Genomic DNA, 25,904 nt, shown 5'->3' with positions numbered 1-25,904 from the left:
AAAAGGAACTCAAAATGAATAAGCACACAAAAAATGAGAAATATAAGCGTAACTCTTTTAGTCTGTAAAATGTCAGTAGTTAAATAGTAGTTGTGAAGTGCCCGTTTTTACAAATTATGAATATTCAAAGGATACAAAAACATTTTTAAATCAAAGCAAAATATATAGATTATTTCTCATGTGAAATGCTTGGGAACAGAAATGTTTTGGGTTTTAGAGTATCTGCATTATTCTTACTGGTCAAACATCCCAAATCCAAAAACTGAAATGCTCCAATGAGCATGTCCTTTGGACGTTAAGTCAGCACTCAAAAAGTTCGGATTTTGGAACGAGAAACATTTATTCATGAAGGAATGAGTAAACACGGCACTTCCTAGTTGAAGCAGAGGAGTTCTGAGGTATGTACCCAAGTTTGAATTCTTCAGTATCTTATCTGTCATATATTGTTGGTAGCTGGCAATATTGATCCCTTTTTTGGAGCTGTTCTTCCAATTGAACTTTTAGAAGCAAATGATGAAATCATCCTTGCACTTTTTGAACATATCCTATTAATTATACTGTCGTTCTAAATATTTACAATGTATTCTTTCAAATATTTGTAGATATAATAGAAAGCATATCTCTATGACATGCTTTACTGAAGTGACATTAGATATTCCCCTGTTTACACACATTCATGTGGTTAATGACTCACGTTACCTGTTAAGGTTTCCTGTTTCCTGATTTAAAGATATTTAAAGGCCTCAGTACTGAAATGTTTACTTTTTACCTCTGGATCTTCTGCTTCATATGGTAACATATAAACAGGCTAAATACTTATTTTAACACTACCAGACCCACTTTTTACCTTTATTATGAAACTAAGGTTTGGTCAGCTGAGGGCAAGTTGTATGCATAACATACCTGGCAGTATAGTCAGTGAACTGTCACAGAGAAGAGAGTCAAAATATAAACACTGAGCATTTCTACAGCAGCTTAGAGCCAGGATTAACTTGGATCACCTAGTATTCTGTTTTTAATGAAATTCTCTCCCTTGTATTTTCATGTTTGGGAGAGAGTCCAAAGTTATCTCATGCTAATTTAGTTAGGCAGTGCCCTCCGGGGATGTCACAGGCTTCCCTGACCTCTCCAGAGAGAGATTCAGTGAAGGGATGAGGAGAATTAAACATTCCTGAGAAATTGGAAAGCAACAACCCCCAGAGAATTTGCAGAGAAACTCGCTCCAGACTCGGCTGCCAGAGACTCAAGTCACCTTTTCAGCACTTGCTTAACGTCTCTCTCAGTCCCATCTGGCTTGACTCAGAGGTCACTCTGGGGGACTGGGGAGTGGTGGCAGCTCGGAGAAGAATTCAAGGGAGGGCCACCAATAGCACGTTCTGCTTTTGTTGCTTGTTTTTATCTGAAGTACATTTGAAAAGATGGACGGGGCATAGGATTGAAGTAATAACTTGATTTTGCTTGGCTATCTTTTTTTCCTTTTAACCCAAAATTTACTTTAGGTGAACTGGTATTTTCATTTCCTAAATAATGAGTTCCTTGATTCTTGATGACTGAAATTTAAGAGTTGTTGTTGTTTCTATTATACAGGACCTCTGTGACTAATTATTTTGTAATTATATTAGGTATTTTACAAAGGATATTTTCTCTTACGCATTTAATGAAATTTGGGGGGTGGGGGTTGGAAAATATGTTTCCGGTTTTAAAATCATATTCCCTTTGTGGTTTACATTTCCTATGTGAAGAATTTCAGAAAACTAGGAAAACAAGAGTATTATTAAATATTGAATCTGTATTATAAAGAAATCTAAGGAGCTGCATTTTATAGTTTGTTCATTGTATTTTCTACTGAACAGAATAAAGTTCAGTGTGCCCTACAGGTGTGGTATGAGAAGAAGGTTTGGGGTTCCCTGCTCGATTTTACACTGAAGTCAGATTCACCAGGAAATAAACAGCCCTTACCAGGTGCTCCTTTAGACCAGATTGCTGAGCTGGGAGACCTAGCTGACCAAACCCGTTGCCAGGCTTTGTTTAGTCCAGTCGGTGTTTCAGCCCACAGTTAACATTTTAGAGTTTGTTGGGTTTTTTGAAAACATAACTCAGTTTTTAGCATGTTCGATGTGCAGCTCCTCTGTGTAAGCAGATCTGGTGAGACTGGTTCAACATCCCCGGGTGGGAACAGTCTGTGGGAAACGGGGCGCTCGCTGGGCCTTCTAGAAGGGGAGAGCGTCTGCACGCTGCCTGCGGTGAGCTTACCTGGGCTCTGGAGGCACTGGAGTAGCGAGGCCCACCTTAGACTCTCTTCCCAGGCCATACACAAGAGAGAAATCACTTTTCAAAGTAAGCGACTTTGTTCATTAGATAGTTATAGCAGATATATAAACACGACACTTATCTCTTCATTGGCTCACATTAGGATTCTCAAGATGCTTTTCTCTGTCCACGGTGGCCTCCAAAGAGACCTGGCCTGGGAGACGGAAGGTGTGGGTTCTAATGCAGAGCCTTTCCCCAGCACCTGAAACAGCTCACGCGACTCTTTTCCTAAAGCCCAAATGAACCTGCCGTCTCAAAAGTTCTGTGATCTTTGCTCCTGTCTAATTTCCTGTGACTCAGTGCACATCAGCTTCAATAACCTAACTTCTCCTTCCTTCTGTGTCGCACACAAAAATTAATCATGGAATCAGGTATCTTGATGCACTAAGAGTATTACATTTAAACAGATGAGCAGAGAATCCCTTTGTGAAGATACGAATCATCCTGTACTTCACATACCCACCCTCCATTTCACATGTGTCGTTTTCGTATAGTGCAGCCAGTCTGCCCACTGCGAGAGAGGACATTTGCGGTTGATATCTGAAGTAGAGGAGTTAATGAAGGCACTAGGCATGTTTCGAAGGACCCAGGTGAAAGCCTTCTTACATCCTCAGCCCTTTGCTTTAGGGCTGAAGATAGGACAGAGAGAAGAGTCCTGGGCTGAGTCTCGGAAGGACCTTCTCAAGGCCTTTGCGTTTGTTCTGCTGTTTCCTAAACCTTTCTCTACTGTGCCGAAGGAGTTAAAGGGCTCCGAGCCCTAACCGTCCATCGGGGAGTGTCTCGGGCACCAGAGAGAATCTGGCACAGGACATGTTTTCATGGAACTGCTTATCAAAACTAAGCTTCTGCCGTTTCATTTAGACGGGGTAGATTGGGTGGAAAACTGGCCCCGGGACCAGGAAATTTGCCTTCTGTTCCTGCTCACCCGCCGCGTGACCCTGTTGCAGGTCAGTCCTCCAAGCATGTCTCAGTTTCTCCATCTGTAAAATTAGACAATGAAATGAATGTTATTTGTAAGAAACCTGAGGGAAATGCTTCTGATTATTTTCACTGGAACAATGAGAATGAATATTTTCGTGGGGGCTCTGCCTGGCTGTCTTCTGGGCTCACTCTTGCCTAGCGCCTTCTCTCTGCTCGAGGGGTTTTTCAGACCACAGCCTTCTCAACGCCTGTTAATGCGTTGTGTTCCCATCTTACCTTCTTGTTAACACCATCCCCAGCTCTAGGAAGAGAGGCGGTGGCCCTGGGAACTCTTCATGCCAAAATAAACAATAAAGTTTGGAAACATTTAGACCAAGATAATTAGGAAAATGGTGTTGAATAAAAGATAGCATTAGAGTTGCTATCATGCTTAAGTTAGAATCCGGTTCCAAAAAGCACAATCTCCAGTTTACTGATCTGTTGTAAAATTTCTTTTCTTTTTGGTTTAGTTTTGTTTTTTAAAAGATTTAAATTGTTTAAATCTTCTGATCATTCCTGTCAGTTAAGATTTCTTCCTCATTGAGAAGTCACACTGGGGAAAAAAAATGTGCCAACAGCTGTTTACTGTTTAGCAACACTATTAAAGGAACACTATTTAACAATAATTAATGAAGCTAACTATTCAGAAAAAAAGACAGCTCCTCTGAAATATCTACCTATATAATACAAATTTGTTTTCTTCAAATTGCAAAAACCCACATGTGAAGACATATGTAAATTGCCAGGTTTTTTATGTTCTTTCAAAACTTAAATATAACCAAACGATTTTGGGCAGGGAATCAGAAATTCTTTAGAATGGAAATGTTGAAACCCCAGATTCAGTTCTAAAACTCATCTTTCAAAAAGAATTCATGCTCTGAAAAATGCAGCGTTTTTATGTTTGGTATGATAACAGCCCCATGGAATTATCACATCGTATCTTGACGATCGTTATGGAGAACTGATGATCTCTTACACATTAACCCAGGGATTTTCTCCAATAATATTATCATTTATAATAGCAATAACATTTTGTAGATCACAGAGTGCTTTTAACATATTATCTGATGGGATACCTGAAACCCTATAACCTGTGTAAGAAAATCACGGGTGAAATGAGTAAGTTGTCTAAAGTGACAAGCCTGTTCCAGACAGGGCCCAGCATTTTAGGACTTCCGTCCGAGTTCTTTTCACTACATAATATTAAGACTGTCCTTTATTGTTGCCTATTTTCCTGTAAAAATGATTCATTTGGAAAGACGAAGAAACACGTAAAGCCTCCGTCTCTTGCCTCCGTGCAGCTCTCGGCTTTCGCGTCCCGCACAGGGCCTTGGTTTGAGTGCATGATTCTGTACTCGCCCTCACAGCACATTCCCAGCTTTAAATACTTGCCTCCCATCTTGTGTGAACGTACATTTGTGATCACAGAAAGGCCTTCTCAGTCACCAGCACTGTTTTTACCGCTGGGAACACAATCATTTCAAACAAACAGCGTTTTTTTTCTTCACTCCTTCACTCTTAACCCCCAGCCTCAGTAGCGCTGTGAGGAGCCGTACTGGACACGTAGCAGGCAGGCCTGCAATGCCCGCGCTGTCTTTCCCCCGCACACCCTCCAGACTGGCAGGGGTACCTGCCAAGAGGGCGTGCCTCAGCTCCCGTGGATCACAGGTGCGGCAGACGGCACTGTTCCCTCCAAGGGAGCCCTACACCTGTGCCCCAGCGTGGAGACAGGGAGCACGCTTCACTCTTAGGAGTAGATGTTCACTGCTTTCGCTGGTGCTCCTAGCAAAGTTTCCGACTGAGCTGCTGAGTGGGAGACACATGGAGAAACTGGCTCTTCTGCTTTCTAGATTTCATGCCACCATGATGACTGGGATGTCCCATTGTCCCCCCGGGCAAACCTGAAGTCCATTTTACTGTTAGAAATGCTTGATTTTTTAAAAATCTGTTTATTCTAGAGTCAGTCACACACAGGGCAATCTGTGTGAAATAAAAGAAAAAAAGGAAGGAGCAGTTGTGTAATTGCCATACCGTCAATCATGTTCATTCTCACACTGACCGTGGTTTTTAATGTCTGTCCACCTGCAATCTGCAGCCTCCCTAGAAAGTAAGGGCAGCACCCTGGAGGTGCGGGAATTACCACTTGCCGGTAGGTTTACTCTCGGGGAGACACTGGGGTTTTATCTCCATGCCCTTGGAGAATTGAGTTACTGAATACTTCCCTTAAAGACCTAAGTCACTGCAGCCCATTTGCATAGTCCTCTACTGAAGTCAGAACTGAATTGGTTCTTCTTCATTTTTGGTTAAGAAGATACACATTTAGGGGACAGCTCAGAGCGATACGGCTGACCTAGTGGGAAAAGACACTTTGGTTTCTTGTCGTGTTTCTGGGTGACCCATGGCCCGCATCTGCCAGCATCTTCGAACGTGTCTGCAGCACCAGTCAGCCTCACCCACCTTGTCTTTCCCTTTGCGATCTTAGAAAGGATTTAGTAGAAATGGGAACTGAAGATTGAGCAGAAAGTATAATTACCACATGTATTTACCAGCTCCTTTTCAACAGCAGTAAAAGTATTCTAAATATTCTGCTTGTACATACACTGGCACTCTAAAACTACCAGCTTTGTAAAACATAGTTTTGATTTTTGGAGCAAATGTTCAATTGCTGTTCTTTGACATTATTGATTTATAAACAAAATGATCAGCATTCCCTGATATCTCGAAGCAAAGAAATTAGGGGAACACATTTAAAATGTATCAGTTTGAAACCTTCTAAATGCTTTTATCTAAATCATAACCACAAGACACTGAAAATATCAAGTTCTATAAAAAATGAACAGGAACGTGAATGTGTTGGGCCTGGTATGCTTTATTTTGAAGACCCAGCGTGTTTCTCATCTTCCCAAGGAAGATTCAAATCATGAAGTTAACATCTGCCTTTTCATAAACACCACCCTCAAAGTGCTCTTTCTCTTAAGGTTGGAGGCTGAAAGAAAGAAGCACAAATCTTCCCTGGGCCAAGAGTTTCATCATAAGCCCTGTGTGATCAATAAGTACATTGTGGTGGTTATTTCATAGCTGATTAACTTATATGTCTACAAGCCAACACTTGACTTGAAAGGCTGGTCGGGTTGCTCGCTGTGCGAGCGTGGCCTTTACCGGCATGCCCTGGCAGCCAGCTCTGGGACTGCTCACTCCTGACCGCAAGCTGGGTACAGCCCCTGAAGTTTCGTCATGAGTAACCCGTCAGCAGGAGCCCATGCTTCTCTGAAAGGGCATTTTGTCTTTTTTGGCAGTACCAAATGGCAAGATAATTAGTGTTAGAGAGAGAGAAAAAACAGAATTGAAAACCACATCCGATACCTGGTTACGGACTCTTCAAGTTTGTGCGGCAGAAAATGTGGCGGCTTTATTTTCCTTAATGAATGCAGACGGTTCGAAGCAATTGAGCATTTAATGATGAGATGATGCTGAAAGGCATAACTTAATAAAAATTGCCTCGGTGTTTCTCACTTCATTGTTGAAACATACTGTGCTTCTCGGCTTTTTCTGTAATCAGGTTTTTATCAGATTGTCCTTTAATTCATGTCAGGATCTTACATCTTAGTACTTCCTCTTTGAGTTTTTGTATTCCTCCTTGCAAACTCTTTCATTTTTAGGGAAAGGGGTTCCTATAGTTTTTTTAGTCTCTAGTGTTGTTTTTAATTTCACCAATTATGGAGTAAATAAATCACTGTGTACTTGGAAGAAAACTTGGCAGGAGAGCAGAATATGTTAAGGACTCTTGCTTTTCATTGTGAGCGAGATTTCCCAACTGGAGCGTCTCTGTTTTATTTTGCCTCTGGCTAACATCTGAAGATCAGTAATAAAGCCCTATGCAAATACTTTCATGTATTAAAAGAACAATATTTTGACACTCATTGACACAAGCAAAAAAAATACAACATTAAATTAGTCTTCAGGAAAACAATGAAGACATTGTTCATTCACATGAAATGAATGTGAAAAATGTTGTGTTATATTAACAGAAAAGCTTGCTCCTCCAATCTCGACCTTTAGCACCGGCGTAAATGACATTACTCATGGTGCTGTATAGTATTAGACAGAGTTTCTTGTTAACAATCTTGAGCAGTCGTTGATAACTTGTCAGACTGGAGAATTTCAGTCATCAAAAAATGTTCATTCTCAGTGTCTGATAATTTAAGTTTCTCTAAAGATTTTTAAAAGCATTTTTTGGATATTTTAGAGTTTTCAAATACTCGATAAGTTAAATACTTTTAAAGTGTTAATTCACTGTAGGCTTTTTCTACTTGTTTTTCCAGATTTCATCTAGAATTAAGTAGACTTAATTTTTTAAAACTCCCTTGATCATCTATGTGTTTTTAAAATAATTGAACTTCAAGGTGCACTCTTGATTTTTGTTCTGAATCTTGGAGAACACAGGGGCTTTTTTGTTTACTTTTTAGTGGTGTGGACAGGCCCTCCCATGGAAGGGGAGGTTTCTCTAGGTGACTGTTTGCACGTATGGAGTAGAATTTCTTTCCTCCTGTATCACTACACTCAAATGTTACAGTTACAATCATTGTTTTCTCAAATATAACTGGCTTCCCTTTTCATCTGTGTGATCCAGGACATTGCAGAGTCAGCATCTGGGAAATCATTATGACAATAGAGCATCCTAGTCCCCGGTGAGATCAAGTTAGTAAGAGCAATTTGACCACCCGAAAGAACAAAACTCAGATACTCCTCATAGTGGGACATTCTTAGATTAGCAAACAAAAATTAAAAGAAGAATGATTAAATCTAATTATATTCAGTATATTTTTCAGAGCACTGAGTGGAAGAGTGACTTTTAACTTGACATCTAGATTTTTGTGAATGAAGAAACTGGGGAAACACGTTTGAAATGAGTTTTAACCAACAAGTTGCATGGGACGCTAGGTTCCCGGTTACAAAGATGGTGCATGTCCTAGCCTGCCATCTTCAGAGGCACTCGGGGTGGGCAGGCCTTGGTGGTGGGGACTGCGGGGGCCATGGGTTGATGACGCCCTCACGAGGACCCTGAGTGCTCCTCCTCCTCTGGGGTGCTGGGTGGGTTGATGACGCCCTCACGAGGACCCTGAGTGCTCCTCCTCCTCTGGGGTGCTGGGTTGTCTCCTCTGTGTTCCCACAGCTCCTTTCACACTGGCTCCTCTCCCATCATTTTGGTGGCTGACTGGGCAAGAGGCCATCTTCCCCTCTGGACACTGAGGTCAGCAAGTGGTGACTTATCCCCCCTGGAGCTCCCTTCTTACCACTGAACACAGAGCTGATACACAACTGGTCCCATATACTCGTGGTCCAGAAGTGCTGTTTGCTCTTTATCCAAAGTTGTTTGCTAAAGGAGCAGAAACCAACTCAAAGAAATTCATGGAAAACGGGATTGATTATAAGGAGCCTCAGGGCACCTCACAGGAATGGGAAAGGAGGATCTGCTTTCCTCTGTGTCTGCACATCTCTCCTTCACTCCCTCCCTCCTCATGGGCTCCCTTTCCCACTCTGCTGCCCACACAGGTCTCCTTCATGCCTCCCAGTTGCTCCAGCTGGCTCCGCCCCTGGTGACAGTCTCACGACTTCGTGCTCAACCCTTTCCCGCTGTTTCTGCCTCTGTGTCTCATACTGCAAATGTCTTTGACACTCCCGTTGGCCCAGAATATGTTAGCTCTCCATCCATGGAGACCGAGGGGTATTGGGGGTGGGTGGCTGGGGCGCAGTAGGCACGGGGACAGGTCACCTGGTTTGAATACACCTGGTTTGACTCACCCCTTCATCAAGAGCAGTGTGTGGGGACGGTCTGATCAGGACGAAGGTTTTAGGAAGGAGCCATACCTGATAGTTACCTGGTAACTACCTGAAGCCTCTGTCTCAAAAGTTATTTCTTAAATCAGATTTGGGCTTTTAAAACCCTTTTTCCTATATAAATGTTGAAAGCACGTAGGCCAGGCACAGTGTCTTCCTTGTCTCTTCCTACGTGGTCTCTCCCCAGACTCCAGCACAGTGCCCAGCAACTAGCAGGCACACTGCAAACATTCCTTTCCTGCCTGGTCAGGTCCCCAGGTCAGTTCACAAAAGTCCACACAGCCATTTGTAACCGACATGTAGAAGAGAGTATCAACAAGAAAACGTATTCCAGACACAGCCATTAGAAAAATCACATGAGCATCATGCAGTCGCAAGAATACAGGAGAGGGAGCTGAGGTTCCAGCCCCAGCTCTAACACTTAGCAGGTGTATGACTTCAGGTGAACCATTTACTCTCTCCAGTTTCAGCTGCTTCATCTTTAACATTTGTCGAATTGAATGAGAACACCTCTAAGGCCCCTTCCAGCTATTAAATTCTGTGGCTTTGACTAACATAATCAGGATTTAATTCACTCCACCCTATTAGTCTTCCTTCCCTATGCTATTTATGGGTGCAAGAGTTTGATTGTGGAGATGAACTACACATTCTCCCAGGTACCAGTAACTCCCTCAAGATGTGTAATCATCACTGTCATCATCCTGATGAAAAAATTAGCTGGGCGTGGTGGCGCACACCTGTAGTCCCAGCTCCTCTAGAGGCTGAGGCGTGAGAATCACTTGAACCCGGGAGGCAGAGGTTGCAGTGAGCTGAGATCGTGCCACCGCACTCCAGCCTGGGTGACACAGTGAGACTCCGTGTCAAAAATAATAATAAATAAATAAAACAGCCCCTGAGGTAGGCATTATTATTATTTTTTATTATTATTTGAGAAAAGACTGGTCTCTAACTCCTGACCTCAGGTGGTCCGCCTGCCTCGGCTTCCCAAAGTGCTGGGATTACAGGCGTGAGCCCCCACGCCTGTAATCCAGAAGTCACCCAGAGAGTAGTGGGGCTGGAGTTTAGATGCGGGTTTCTGATTCCCAGCCTGAGCTCCAGCCACAGAGTTTCTCAGCGTGCTTCCCAGATCAGCAGCCCCCTGCTTCAACTTGCACATTCTCCAGCTCCACCCAGGCCTATTGAATCTGAATCCCCGGGGCTCAAGGGGCCAGCAGCCTGCGTTCTAATCTTCCAGAGGATTGCAGTGCACACTTGTAGCCTAGCAGATGACTCTAATGCACACTAACGTCTGAGAACACCTACCCCCTCTTCGGCACTGCATTTCACCAGACTCCAAAGGGTTTCTCAGGTGTTTACTCCCAGGTAGTCCAGTTGGGGAGGGAGTGTGGTGTGAGTGCCCATTTGTGGATGGATGAGGCAGGCAGGCATGCAAATGTCAAGTGCCTGTACATCAGGAGCTAGTTGTACTGCTTTTCAAACACTCACTCTTTCCCAGTTGTCATCACTGATGAAATCACTACTGAAGAAGTCAGGAGGTAGAGATAATGACAAAGAAGGGAGGAGGGGCCATTGTTCCTCTAGTTGTGCTATGAAGAAAATAAGGAGGCCTTCTCCAAGAAGCCCGGGCAGAGTGTCTTAGCAGGATGAGCAAACAGGATTAGGGTAGGGTGTCACATAGCAAGGTTCACTCTCCCTCTTGAACATAAGGCTTGCTCTGTAGCCCCACGCAGCCCAGTGTGGTAGCCACAGCCCTGTGTGTCTGTTGAGCACTCAGATTGTGCCTCTTCTGAATTGAGATGCCCTGTGAGGACAAAAGACAGGCTAGACTTCAAAGTCTTGGCACATAGAAAAGGAATGTGAAATATCTCAATCATATTTTGTATTGAAATGGTAACATACTGAATATATCCCATTAAATAAAACATCAAAAGTAGCTTCACCTTTTCTTTTTACTTTTTCAATGCAACTGATAGAAAATTTTACTGTTACATGTGGCTCACATTATATTTCTATTGGGCAGTGCTGTTTTAGACTAATCCTTCAAGCCCTGTCTACACCCACCTTAATGCACGCGCTATGACGTCCATAAGTTGATATTTGCTGGTAACAGTGATTGTCAACACTTGAACCAAGAGACCTGTGATGATCTTAGGACCTATTCTAAGTATTCTAGTGGGCGTAGAATCAGTTCAGAGGTTAAATTCCCAAAGTCAGAGTTGGACCAAGAGGCAGAATCAGGTGGTCAGGATGACTAGCTTGAAGAATAAGGTCGTAGAAAGGTCATAATGGCTTCCCAGGAATAGATTGAGGTAGCACAGTCAGGAGCCAAGAGCATGAAGATGGAGGATCAGGTGGTCATGAGTGTGAAGAAACTTCCTCCTGCATGCCCAGCGCTTTTCTGTTGTTCCTCCTGGACCAGGAACTAATTCTAGAGTGGCTTACCCAGGTTTCCGAGTGACAGAAGATAATTGGAAGCACCTGGCTGAAGTAGGCGGCTTGGCACGTTGCAGGAAACAGCCACTTCTGGGAAATACGCTGCGACCGTAGTGGTGTTAGGGCCAGTCCGAGCCTTCGTTAGATGGGGGGACCTGAAAGTGAGCTTCCATATCCCAGGTGTGTGTGGTGCGAGTTACTGTTGCCCTCGTTTAAACCTACCACTGCACAATGTTAAAGGTAGATGGAGCTGACATAAAAACTGCAGGCTGAAGCAGTGTTTACATTAGAGACAAGAATAATAACTTCATTGCTGTGCTGAAACAATCAGCTGACATTAGAGTTATCACAGGGTAGCTCTTTGTGGTAGATTTTTTTCTGGAGATGGCTACAGTAACCCCTCCCATCCTGCATGCCCTTTTGCAGTGTGACTCCACCACCCCTCCCGTAAGGGGAGAGTCTGTTTCCCCTTTGTGTGAATTTGGGCTGATCCTGTAGCCAGTGTATGTGGAGGATGTGAACTGGACAGCTTCCAGGCCAAGGCCTTAGGATGCTTTGCAGCTTTTGTTTTGCCACCTTGGAAGCAGCCACCAAGTAAAGAAGCATCAACTAGACTAATGAACAACGACAGAACGCTTATCTTAGAACGCTTAGCTGGAGAATGACCCACGTGGGGGAGAACTGGGGTGCATCCAGCACCCAGCACCAGACCTGTGAGGGAGGCCATCCTGGCCCCACTGCCCCAGTCAGACCCCCATGGCCATCACCACCGGGAGCAGAGAGAAACTGTGTCCTCTGAACCCTCTTGAGTTCCTGCTCACTGAATCGCAAACAATCAAAAAGCTGCAGCCAGCCGGGCGCGGTGGCTCACGCCTGTAATCCCAGCACCTTGGGAGGCCGAGGCAGGCGGATCACCTGAGGTCAGGAGTTCAAGACCAGCCTGACCAACATGGTGAAAGCCTCTCTCCACTAAAAAAAAAAAAAAAAATTCAAAAATTAGCTGGGCGTGGTGGTGGGTGCCTGTAATTCCAGCTACTCAGGAGGCTGAGGCAGGAGAATCGCTTGAACCCGGGAGGCGGAGGTTGCAGTGAGCCAAGATCGCGCCATTGTACTCCAGCCAGGGAGACAAAAGCGAAACTCCATCTCAGGGAAAAAAAAAAAAAGCTGCAGCCATGAGGCTTTGGGATGGCTTGTTAAGCATCAGCAGACAGTGAAACAGCCTTTATTTATATGTGTATTTTTCATTAAGGTTCTTTCATACATTATTTACATGGTCACATAATTGGGGTATATATTGTTTATGGTAATTCTTTATGTGCTCATTCAGAATGTATTATGCTGCATACAGTATCCAGCAAGTTAAACAGGTTTGGTGCTTATCTTTTCAGATGTCATGCTTTAAAAATGGATATATGGAGAAACAATTTTTTTTTAATTATCCTTTAAGTTCTGAGATACATGTGCAGAACGTGCAGGTTTGTTTCATAGGTATACATGTGCCAGGGTGGTTTGCTGCACCCAGCAACCCGTCATCTACATTAAGTATTTCTCCTAATGCTCTCCCTCCCCTAGCCCCCCACCCACCGACAGGTCCCAGTGTGTGACGTTCCCCTCCCTGTGTCCATGTGTTCTCATCGTTCAGCTCCCACTTATGAGTGAGAAAATGTGGTGTTTGGTTTTCTATTCTTGTGTTAGTTTGCTGAGAATGATGGTTTCCAGCTTCATTCATTTTCCTGCAAAGGGTATGAACTCATCCTTTTTTAGGGTGCGTAGTATTCCATGGTGTATATGTGCCACATTTTCTTTATGCAGTCTATAACTGATGGGCATTTGGGTTGGTTCCAAGTCTTTGCTATTGTGAATAGTGCTGTAATAAACATTCATGGTCATGTGTCTTTATAATAGAATGATTTATAATCCTTTGGGTATGTACCCAGTAATGGGATGGCTGGGTCAAATGGTATTTCTGGTTCCAGATCTTTGAGGAATTGCCACACTGTCTTCCACAATTGTTGAACTAATGTACACTCCCACCACCAGTGTAAAAGCATTCCTATTTCTCCACATCCTCTCCAGCATCTTTTGTTTCCTGACTTTTTAATGATCATCATTCTAACTGGCGTGAGATGGTATCTCATTGTGGTTCTTATTTGCATTTCTCTAAAGACCAGTGATGATGAGCTTTTTTTCATGTTTGTTGGCCACATAAATGCCTTCTTTTGAGAAGTGTCTGTTCATATCCTTCACCCAGTTTTTGATGGAGTTGTTGTTTTCTTGTACATTTGTTTAAGTTCCTTATAGATTCTGGATATTAGCCCTTTGTCAGATGGATAGATTACAAAATTTTTCTCCCATCCTGTAGGTTGTCTCTTTACTCTGATGATAGTTTCTTTTGCTGTGCAGAAACTCTTTAGTTTAATGAGATCCCATTTGTCAATTATGGCTTTTGTTTCCATTGTTTTTGGTGTTTTAGTCATGAAGTCTTTGCCCATGCCTATGTCCTGAATGGTATTGCCTAGGTTTTCTTCTAGGTTTTTTATTATTTTAGGGCTCACTTAAGTCTTTAATCCGTCTTGAGTTAACTTTTGTATAAGGCATAAGAAAGGGGTCCAGTTTCAGTTTTCTGCGTATGGCTAGCCAGTTTTTCAACACCATTTGTTAAAAATAGGGAACCCTTTCCCCATTGCTTGTTTTTGTCAGGTTGTCAAAGATCAGACAGCTGTAGATGTGTGGTGTTAATTCTGAGGCCTCTGTTCTGTTCCATTGGTCTATATATTTGTTTTGGTACTAGTACCATGCTATTTTGGGTACGGTGGTCTTGCAGTATAGTTTGAAGTCAGGTAGTGTGATGCCTCCAGCTCTGTTCTTTTTACTGAGGATTGTCTTGGCTATACGGGCTCTTTTTTGGTTCCATATGAAATTTAAAGTAGTTTTTTCTAATTCTATGAAGAAAGTCAATGGCAGCTTGATGGGGATAGCGTTGAATCTACAGATTACCTTGGGCAGTATGTCCATTTTCACGATACTGATTCTTCCTATCCATGATCATGGAAAGTTTTTCCATTTCTTTGTGTCCTCTCTTATTTCCTTGAGCAGTGGTTTGTAGTTCTCCTTGAAGAGGTCCCTCACATCTCTTGTAAGTTGTATTCCTAAGTATTTTATTCTCTTAGTAGCAATTGTGAATGGGGAGTTCACTCATGATTTGACTGTTTGTCTATTATTGGTGTATAGGAATGCTTGTGATTTTTGCATATTGATTTTGTATCCTGAGACTTTGCGAAGTTGCTTATCAGCTTAAGGAGATTTTGGGCTGAGACGATAGGGTTTTCTAAATATACAATCATGTCATCTGCAAACAGAGACAATTTTACTTACTCTCTTCCTATTCGAATACTCTTTATTTCTTTCTCTTGCCTGATTGCCCTGGCCAGAGCTTCCAACACTATGTTGAATAGAAGTGGTGAGAGAGGGCATCCTTGTCTTGTGCCAGTTTTCAAAGGGAATGCTTCCAGCTTTTGCTCATTGGCCGAAAATTTTCTTTTCGTGTTGTATCTCAGCCAAGTTTTGGTATCAGGATGATGCTGGCCTCATAAAATGACTTAGGGAGGATTCCCTCTTTTTCTATTGCTTGAAATTGTTTCAGAAGAATGGCACCAGCTCCTCTTTGTACCTCTAGTAGAATTCAGCTGTGAACCCATCTGGTCCTGGGCTTTTTTTGGTTGGTAGGCTATTAATTACTGCCTCAATTTCAGAACTTGTTATTGGTCTGTTCAGGGATTTGACTTCTTCCTGGCTTAGTCTTGGGAGGCTGTATGTGTCCAGGAATTTTTCCATTTCTTCTAGATTTTCTAGTTTATTTGCATAGAGGTGTTTATAGTATTCTCTGATGGTAGTTTGTATTTCTGTGGGATCAGTGGTGATATCCCCTTTATCATTTTATTTTGTGTCTATTTGATTCTTCTCTCTTTCCTTCTTTATTATTCTGACTAGCAGTCTACTTATTTTGTTAATCTTTTCAAAAAACCAGCTCCTATATTCATTGATTTTTTTGAAGGGTTTTTCATGTCTCTAATCTCCTTCAGTTCTGCTCTAATCTTAGTTAGTTCTTGTCTTCTCCTTGCTTTTGAATTTGTTTGCTGTTACTTCTCTAGTGCTTTTAATTGTGATGTTAGGGTGTTGATTTTAGATCTTTTCTGCTTTCCCCTGTGGGCATTTAGTGCTATAAATTGTCCTCTAAACACTGCTTTAGGTGTGTCCCAGAGATTCTGGTACGTTGTATCTTTGTTCTTATTGGTTTCAAATAACTTACTGAGTTCTGCCCTAATTTTGTTATTTACCCAGTAGTCCTTATTCAGGAGCAGGTTGTTCAGTTTCCATGTATTTATGCGGTTTTGAGTGAGTTCCTTAATCCTGAGTTCTAATTTGATTGCACTGTGGTCTGAGAGACTGTTTGTTATACTTCCGTTCTTTTGCATTTGCTGAGGAGTGTTTACTTCCAATTATGTGGTCAGTTTTAGAATAAGTGCAGTGTGGTCCTGAGAATAAATTATATTCTCTTGATTTGCAGTGGAGAGTTCTGTAGCTGTCTATTAGATCTGCTTGGTCCAGAGCTAAGTTCAAGTCCTGAATATCCTTGTAAATTTTCTGTCTCAATGATCTAATATTGACAGTGGGGTGTTAAGTCTCCCACTATTATTGTGTGGGAGTCTAAGTCTCTTTGTAGGTCTCTAAGAACTTGCTTTATGAATCTGGGTGCTCCTGTATTGGGTGCATATATATTTAGGACAATTAGCTCTTCTTGTTGCATTGATCCCTTTACCATTATGTAATGCCCTTCTTTGTCTTTTTTGATCTTTGTTGGTTTAAAATCTGTTTTATCAGAGACTAGGGTTGCAATCCCTGCCTTTTTTTTTTCTTTTTTGCTTTCCATTTGCTTCGTAAATATTCCTCCATCCCTTTATTTTGAGCCCATGTGTGTCTTTGCACATGAAATGGGTCTCCTGAATACAGCACACCTATGGGTCTGACTCTTTATCCAATTTGCCAGTCTGTGAGTTTTAATTGGGGCATTAAGCCCATTTACAATTAAGGTTACTATTGTTATGTGTAAATTTAATCCTGTAATTATGATGCTAGCTGGTTATTTTGGCCATTCGTTGATGCAGTTTCTTCACAATGTTGATAGTGTTTACAATTTGGCATGTTTTTGCAGTGGATGGTACCAGTTTTTCCTTTCTATATTTAGTGTTCCTTCAGGAGCTCTTGTAAGGCAGGCCAGGTGGTGACAAAATCTCTCAGCATTTGTTTGTCTGTAAAGGATTTCATTTCTCCTTCACTTTTGAAGCTTAGTTTGGCTGGATATGGAATTCTGAGTTGGAAATTCTTTTCTTTAAGAATGTTGAATATTGGCCCCCACTCTTTTCTGGCTTGTAGGGTTTCTGCCAAGAGATCCGCTGTTAGTCTGATGGACTTCCCTTTGTGGGTAACACGACCTTTCTCTCTGGCTGCCCTTAACATTCTTTCCTTCATTTCAACCTTGGTGAATCTGACGATTATGTGTCTTGGGGTTGCTCTTCTTGAGGAGAATCTTTGTGGTGTTCTCTGTATTTCCTGAATTTGAATGTTCGCCTGTCTTGCTAGATTGGGGAAGTTCTCCTGGATGATATCCTGAAGAGTGTTTTCCAATTTGGTTCCATTCTCCCTGTCACTTTCAGGTACACCAGTCAAAGGTAGGTTTGGTCTTTTCACATAGTCCCATATTTCTTGAAGGCTTTGTTCGTTCCTTTTCATTCTTTTTCTCTAATCTTGTCTTCACACTGTATTTCATTAAGTTGATCTTCAATCTCTTATACCCTTTTTTCCACTTGATTGATTCGGCTATTGATACTTGCATATGCTTCACAAAGTTCTCGTGCTGTGTTTTTCAGCTCCATCAGGTCATTTATGTTCTTCTCTAAACTGGCTATTCCAGTTAGCAGTTCATCTAACATTTTCTCAAGGTTCTTAGCTTCCTTGCATTGGGTTAGAGCACGCTCCTTTAGCTCAGAAGAGTTTATTACCTGCCTTCTGAAACCTACTTCTGTCAATTTGTCAAACTCATTCTCCATCCAGGTTTGTTCCCTTGCTGGCGAGGAGTTGTGATCCTTTGGAGGAGAAGAGGCGTTCTGGTTTTTGGAATTTTCAGCCTTTTTGCACTGGTTTTTCTTCATCTTCATGGAGTTATCTATCTTTGATCTTTGATGTTGGTGACCTTTGGGTGGAGTTTTTGTGTGGACATCCTTTTTGTTGATGTTGATGCTACTCCTTTCTGTTAGTTTTCCTTCTAACAGTCAGTCCCTACTGGGCGCGGGTGGTCACGCCTATAATCCCAACACTTTGGGAGGCCAAGGCAGGTGGATCACGAAGTTAGGAGATCAAGACCATCCTGGCCAATATGGTGAAACCCCATCTCTACTAAAAATACAAAAATTAGCTGTGTGTGATGGTGTGCACCTTAATCCCAACTACTCAGGAGTCTGAGGCAGGAGAATTGCTTAAACCTGGGAGGCGGAGGTTGCAGTGAGCTGAGATCGCGCCATTGCACTCCATCCTGGCAACAGAGCAAGACTCCATCTCAAATAAATAAACAAATGAAAAAACAGGCCCCTCTGCTGCAGGTCTGCTGGAGTTTGCTGGAGGTCCACTCCAGACCCTGTTTGTTTTGGTATCACCAGCGGAGGCTGCAGAACAGCAAAGATTGCTGCCTGTTCCTTCCTCTAGGAGCTTCATCCCAGAGGGGCACCAGCCAGATGCCAGCCGGAGCTCTCCTGTGTGAGGTGTCTGTCCACCCCTGCTGGGAGGTGTCTCCCAGTCAGGAGGCACAGGGGTCAGGGACCCACTTGAGGAGGCCGTCTGTCCCTTAGCAGAGCTCGAGCGCTGTGCTGGCAGATCCACTGCTCTCTTCAGAGCCGGCAGGCAGGAACGTTTTAAGTCTACTGAAACAGCGCCCGCAGTCACCGCTTTCCCCAGGTGCTCTGTCCCAGGGAGATGGGAGTTTTATCTATAAGCTCCTGACTAGGATTGCTGCCTTTCTTTCAGAAATGCTCTGCCCAGAGAGGAGGAATCTAGCGAGGCAGTCTGGCCACAGCAGCTTTGCCAAGCTGTGGTGGGCTCCGCCCCATTCAAACTTCCTGGTGGCTTTGTTTACACTGTGAGGGGAAAACCGCCTACTCAAGCCTCAGTAATGGCAATGCCCCTTCCCCTACGAAGGTCCGATGTCCCAGGTCGACTTCATACTGCTGTGCTGGCAGCCAGAATTTCGAGCCAGTGGATCTTAGCGTGCTGCGCACTGTGGGGGTGGGATCTGCTGAGCTAGACCACTTGGCTCCCTGGCTTCAGCCCTCTTTCCAGGGGAGTGAACGGTTCTTGTTCACTGGTGTTCCAGGTGCCACCAGGGCATGAAAAAAAAAAACTGCTGCAGCTAGCTCAGTGTCTGCCCAATTTTTTGCTTGAAATCCAGGGTCCTGGTGGTGTAGGCACCCAAAGGAATCTCCTGGTCTGTGGGTTGCAAAGACCATGGGAAAAGCGTAGTATCTAGGCCAGAATCCACTGTTCACCATGGCACAGTCCCTCAAAGCTTCCCTTGGCTAGGAGATGGAGTTCCCCAACCCCTTGTGCTTCCCAGATGAGAGAACACCCTACCCTGCTCCGGCTCACCCTCTGTGGGCTGCACCCACTGTCTAACCAGTCCCAATGAGATGAGCCCGGTACCTCAGTTGGAAATGCAGAAATCACCTGCTTTCTGCGTTGATCCCTTTGGGAACTCCAGACGGGAGCTGTTCCTATTCAGCCATCTTCAAGAAATACATTTTTAAATGGCTAAATATAAGGGCATTTTCATTCAACACTCCTTTTTTTGAAACCCTCTGAAATCAAGAAAAATAATAAAGCTAAGAGAAAACTTCTTCTTCATTATAACAGTGAAATTGGACACAACTTGAAATGTGAGGTATTAATAATTTGAGGCTGCTGGCTCACTCCTTTTGTCCCAGCACTGTGCGAGGCCAAGGCAGGAAGATTTCTTGAGGCCAGGAGCAATGTAGCCCATACATACATTTTTACTATTTTTGCATATTAAAAATAAAAAACATCAGCCAAGTGTGGTGGTGCTGCCTGTAGTGCCAGTTAGTTGGAAGGCTGAAGCTGGAGGATCACTTGAGTCCAGGAGTTCGCGGCTGCAGTGAGCTACGATCATGCCACGGCACTACAGCCTGGGTGACAGGGTAAGACCCTGTCTACAAAGAAATGAAAAAGTATTTGAGAGAGATACCATGAAATTTGAAGAAAATTTAGAGCAGATGTTAGGAACTATACACACAGGCTGTGAATTTTGCGCAAAATAATTTCAGTCCTAAAAAACCCATAAAATAATATTACCTATTAGAAAGAAGTGGAAAATATCCTCATAGATACCCACTTGTACACTACACAATGGCAAGAAGGTGTTGCTGAAGGAAAAGACAATTTCTTTTTTTTAATGTTTAATTTTTTTTTTTTTTTTTGAGATAAAATCTCTGTCACCCATGCTGGAGTGCAGTGGCACAATCTCAGCTCACTGCCACCTCCACCTCTGGGGTTCGAGTGATTGTTGTGCCTCAGCCTCTGAGGTGGCCGGGATTACAGGTGCCCCCCCCAACATGCCCAGCTAAGTTTTGTATTTTTAGTAGAGACGGAGTTTTGCCATGTTGGCCAGGCTGGTCTTAAACTCCTCACCTCAAGATATCTGCCTGCCTCAGCCTTCCAAAGTGCTAAGATGGCAGGTGTGAGCCACCACATCTAGCCAGAAGCCAATTTTATTGTCATGGCATAGCCTCCTAGCCTCCTAGCCAAGGAACACTGCAGATTGTGATCTGGGGTGGAGGCAGAGTGAAAGCAAACATCGCCAGATAGCGCTAGGGAAGCCCTACAATTCATGTGCTCCTTTCCACTAATCACACTAACCAGCAAAATCTTGAGAAATTGTGGCAGCCATGTCCTGGGGCAAAGCATGCAATGAAGTTGGTGGGAGGGCTTTGAGAGAAGCCTGAATTAAAGCTGCAGGCTGTCCTCCGTGTACTTTCCTGTTCCCCCTCCCAAGATTCTTCAGCAAACAGCCAGCCTCATTCAAGTATAATAATAAGTAGAAAGGCACTACCCCAGAATCTACGCTTGAGTGTGAGTGGGGAAAGGATTGCAAGAAGAAGAAAAGGAACATAAGCAAAACGAATGTGTGGTGCATATCATAAGGGGTGTCATTCAAAACAATAAGCAGCTGGAGCTTGGGTAACTGTTCTCTGTAGAATCAAAGAAATCACAGGCAACATATTTTTGTTAAGTTTGCTGAAAGCAAAGGTGGGCAAATTATAGTCCATGGGCCTTGTAACTGTTTTATTGGAACACAGTCATACCCACTTGATGCCATTTTGTCCGTTGCTGTTTTGTGCTACAACAGCAGAGAAACAGAGACAATATGGTTCACAAACCTAAAATACATACTATCTGGCTTTGTAAGAAAAAAGGTGTCTGTCTCCTAGCTTAAATAAAGTCACAGAAAGATAAAAAGCAAGCTGGTAGTAAACAGGAAAACTATGAAAGAGAAAAAAACCCTTACAGAAATTGAAACCATATTAGCAACAAAATATAAAGTAAATTTTACTAAAACAATCAGGTGAGCAGGCTGGAGGAAATCATATAAATGAATATGAAACAAAACCCAAACATCATTAGCTCGGAGGTGATAGATGTAAAAGATAGAACGAAAGAGATATAACATATGCATAATTGGTGTGCATGAAAAAGAAATGGAATAGAAGAAATAAGATATATTCAAAGATAAATAGAAGAAATAAATATATAACTAGAATCTGCAAATTGAAAGAACAGATAATATCCTGGAAAACTGATTCAGAATTATAAACACAAGACTAGGAGCTGTTCGATTTTATATTGTTTCTAGGGAAGAGAAACATTAACCCCAACATGAAGTTTGTAGCTGTGTATTCCTGGCTAGAGTTAAAAGATAGAGGGCAAAACGAAGTTTGACATTGCCTCTTTCTTTCAGTACATATGGTGTCGATATAGAATGATATGTTAGCAAAGAGAAAAGCAAGAGCTATATGGCTTTCTGGGTTGTGTTCTTTTATTTTTGGTCCTTTTATTAATTAATTTTTTTTTCTGTTCAGTAACATCATGTCTTTAAAATGTCTAGAAGTCCCTTAATCTAAGGAATCCATGTGACACAGCATTTTGGCCCAGGAAGAAAATAGACATAGAGATAGCCATAAGGCCAGACTTTGGTTTTACACTGTTTGTTTTTATTAGTATAGTTTTATTAATTAAAACTAACCCAAAGACCTAAGACCTACCGATGTGGATTCCACAAAGAATAAGGCCTGACTGACCACAAAACTACTGGAGGTCCTGACTCAAACTAAACACAAGGCTGCCATCATGAAAACAGCTACTAAATGTTTAGAGATGAAATGCATATGAATGGGTTCACACTGGGCGTCCTTTCTCTGGAAATTTAATTTCCATTTGTTCAAATTTCCATGATTTTTATTAAAGTTATTTCATACATGTTCTTCCCTGAAATGCGTATACATACATAATTGTGTGTGTCTGTGTGCATGTGTGTGTGTGTGTGTGTGTGTGTGTGGTTTTTAAGATTTTTGTGACAGTAGCACGTAAAGCACAAAACCACCAGGGTGAAAAATAGCAGTCACATAGACATAGTTAAACATAACCTTCATTAACAAATCTTGTTATTCATGGATGCCAGCTCAGTTAATAAGTGTTTGTGTCTTGGATACTGAACTGGAGGTTAATGTCGAGGTGGAAGCAATTGTAGAATCCAAATTTTTAAGACAAACACACATCCCACCACAGAAGGCATGCATGGAATCAGGTGTAGTCAGTCGGCTGTGGTGACGCATTTGGAGTGTTCTCCTTCATTGGCCCAGCTCTGAACAGCCACTGGAGCCGGCAGCTTCCCGAGAGGAGCGGCCTTCCTGAGCCTCCCAAACCACTTCCGCATCCACCCCTCAAATTACCAAATGGGAGACTGGGAGAGGGGGGTATTTTTATTTGACATTTTACAATTAAAGTTTTATAGGCCGGGAGCGGTGGTTCACGCCTGTAATCCCAGCACTTTGGGAGGCCGAGGCTGGCAGATCACAAGATCAGGAGTTCAAGACCAGCCTGACCAACATGGCTAAACCCCGTCTCTACTAAAAGTACAAAAATTAGCCAGGTGTGGTGGTGCACACCTGTAATCCCAGCTACTCGGGAGGCTGAGGCAGGAGAACTGCTTGAACCCTGGAGGCGGAGGTTGCAGTGAGCCGAAATTGTGTCACTGCACTCCAGCCTGGGTGACAGAGCGAGATTCTGTCTAAATAAATAAATAAATAATAAAATTAAAGTTTTATTTTGACTTCTCCAAATTGGATTTGTAGAACAGATAGACTATATAGTTATAAAATAGTACATGTCCAAATTTAAGTAATATTTATACCCGTCTTGACTTGGCCATCAAAAGTCAATGGTATGGAGTCAGATTTCCCTTAAACTTCATTTGCTTAAAAGCCCTTGAATGCAAGACAGGATTTGAAAACTGCACTGTTTTTTGGCAATTAAGGGACATTCTTATGTTAAAGAATCTGAGGCCCTGGCACATTCCTTAACTGATTTGCTTTCCTCTCCATGAGATGGATTAAAAAGGAGACTTTTTTCATGTGCACTGGTAATCAGGTCAGGACTGAAAGTAAATAAGTGTTTGAGGAAGTGGACAAGTCAGTCACATCCTCAAAGGACACCAGAGGAATGCAGGCAGACTGTCTTTTTCCTTCTTCATTCCTTGAGAGACAGAGAGAGAAGACTGACCTCTAAACCATGTAACCTCAACGCTGTTTCTCTAGTCAGAAGCCAGAGCTGGGTGGCGATTTGCTCACAGAGTGTGGCCTGGCCATGTCATGGGTCATGTGGTCCAGCATGTGAACAGGAAGGTGAGAACGGGTGAACTTTTGCCTCAGTTGTGCCATCCATCAGAGAATAAATGGAGCACATCAACGTGTGCAGCTGTATAAGGAGGCGGATGGCTGCGTCCTTCTCACACAGGGGCCTTTGTCTGCTGGACATGATCTAGCATTACAACGGGACGCACTCAGCCTCGGCTTTGTGGTGAATTACTAACCCATTATCACACCAGAACACAGGATCATTTATCTTCTAATCCAGAGTGTCACCTGTTCTTCATTTACCAGTCAATAACCATTAATTATGCTCAGTGGAAATTTAAACAAAGCTCTATCCCTCTGTTGAAACCAGTAAACTATTCAGTAATAACAAATAAATCTGGAGTTGTATATCCTTTCTCTTCTCATTCCCAGACTGGAGTCTGGTACAATATGAACGTTAGAGGAAATGCCTAGAAATTGATAGGTCAAAGGCCACAGATAGTCTGATGGAGAAGAAAAGAGCAGATTCTTGGCTTTCACTCTAGTAAAAGGAGAGGCCCTGACTGATTCCCAGATTCCTGCCGGGAACAAAACAAGCACCAGGGGACCCGGGCCGGTGTTTAAAGTGATCCACCGTTAACCAACAGCCATATTTTCTCCTTACATTTTTAGCAAGCCCTTGCCTTCTTTCACATGACTAAAAATAGGACTTTTTCGAGACCATTCTAACACAGCGGACTTTCTAAAGAAATAAAATAAGCTGAGTGGTCCTGAAAGACCTATTTGAAATGTTATTTTTAGAATGGAAATTTGAGTCAAACACATTTAAGTGTATTTACCCCCTTACATCTAATCCCGCAGAAGAATGTTCAGATAGAAATTCTAGCCATAAGCATAATTTAATTTTTCCTAAAAATTCTGAAGGTATTTTGGCAAAAGTCAAAATAAGTTTCTGTGTGTGTTGTGTGTGCACGTGTGCCTGTGTGTGTGTCCACGGGTACGCTCGCGCGCCCACTTGGGGAAGTGGGAGGCGCAGCTCAGTTGGGAAGGGGGCCAAAGGGCAGGCCCGATCCCATTGAAGCCACCACACTGTGTGCACTGGAATTCATGCCAATGGCCAGACTTGGGACCCTGGTCCAGGACCTAGAGAGGGGTCGGCGTTCCCAGACAGACGAGGAGACAGGGCGTTCCAGGGCGTTCCAGGGCGTTCCAGGCCGCGGGAATTTCACTTGCAGGCGCAGGCTCACTAGGCGTCTGCTCAGGCACACAGGCCTTGGTGCCCCTTTCAAAAAGACACCTTGGGGAACTCCTTGACAGACGGTGCTGCGCCTGGGCTGCATTTCAGACCCCATTGCTCTCCTCAGCCCCCAGTGTTTAACAGCGTTCAGGGAGCTACCAAGCCATTGTAGACTCGATCTGCTTGCATGGACTATCCCACAACAGTGAACAACTTGTATTTCATGCCTTTTAAAAGCTCATGCTTTATTAGTAGTAGTGGTGGTGTTAGTGTAACATTTAAAAAGTGTTGTGGCTAAGTTCACCAACCATGATTTCTTAAGGCAAAATGAAATTGGGTATTTCATTAATGTGAACAAAATTGTCTTCTCGCCAAGATAATTTCATCTGTCAGTTACTTTATAGAATATCACTGACTTGAAACCATTACCATTGTACCAACCAGCATGCCACATCTCCAAGGCATGTAAAATAGCCCAAAATCTTATCTTCTATATGATTTAAAACAATCTTGTAATAGACCAAAAATATAAAAACATACACAGGAAATAACTTCAGGTAAAGGAGAAATTATTTTTAATTTTATTTTTTAGAAGATTTCCACAAATTCAAATGAATAAAAAGGAAATTAAACTTTTTTGGTGGCATTTTCTAAGAGAAAATAGGCTGGCTCATTGATTTTAACAACTTCTTGTTTTCAGCTTATCAAGGAACAACTTAGGGAGACACAAACCAAAACAGTTTTGTTTAAATGCTAGAACAAGAGTTCAATGCACGTATCATTGGAGGCTGTGTTGTAATTAAGTCCTTATTGTTTTTACCTATTTTATTTTGAGAATTGGGTGGAAGTGATGAAAAAATAGAGAACGATTTTTTTTTCTTTTTTGTTTCAACCTTTTTTCAAGAGACGTATTCCTGTTGGATTCCTGCTACGCTTGATTTTTTTTAAAACTGCATCTTCTATCTGTGTTTAAAAAAAAATCTTTAAGGTGTGATTGCAAGGTACAGGAACTCCGGCTCTATCTGCTGCTGATAAAAGCTAACCAAGGGGAGCGGGGCTGTGCTGGTGCCACCAGTCTGTGTCTTGGATATGCAGGGCCATTTTCACCCACCAGACTCCTGACTCCTGCTGAGAAAGTGTGTACCTGTATAGAC

General features: G+C 42.7%; 1 protein-coding gene across 2 annotated transcripts in view; it reads left to right on the top strand.

The window, feature by feature from the left end:
* GMDS (GDP-mannose 4,6-dehydratase) overlaps positions 1-25,904 on the top strand; it is a 1,107,103-nt gene that overhangs the window by 952,079 nt on the left and 129,120 nt on the right. The gene's annotated exons all lie outside the window — the stretch shown is intronic.

Source organism: Macaca thibetana, chromosome 4 (genome assembly GCF_024542745.1).
Source record: "Macaca thibetana thibetana isolate TM-01 chromosome 4, ASM2454274v1, whole genome shotgun sequence".
Lineage (NCBI taxonomy): Eukaryota > Metazoa > Chordata > Mammalia > Primates > Cercopithecidae > Macaca > Macaca thibetana.
The sequence above is the reverse complement of the archived record's forward strand: the minus strand, read 5'-3'. Positions and strand labels throughout refer to the sequence as shown.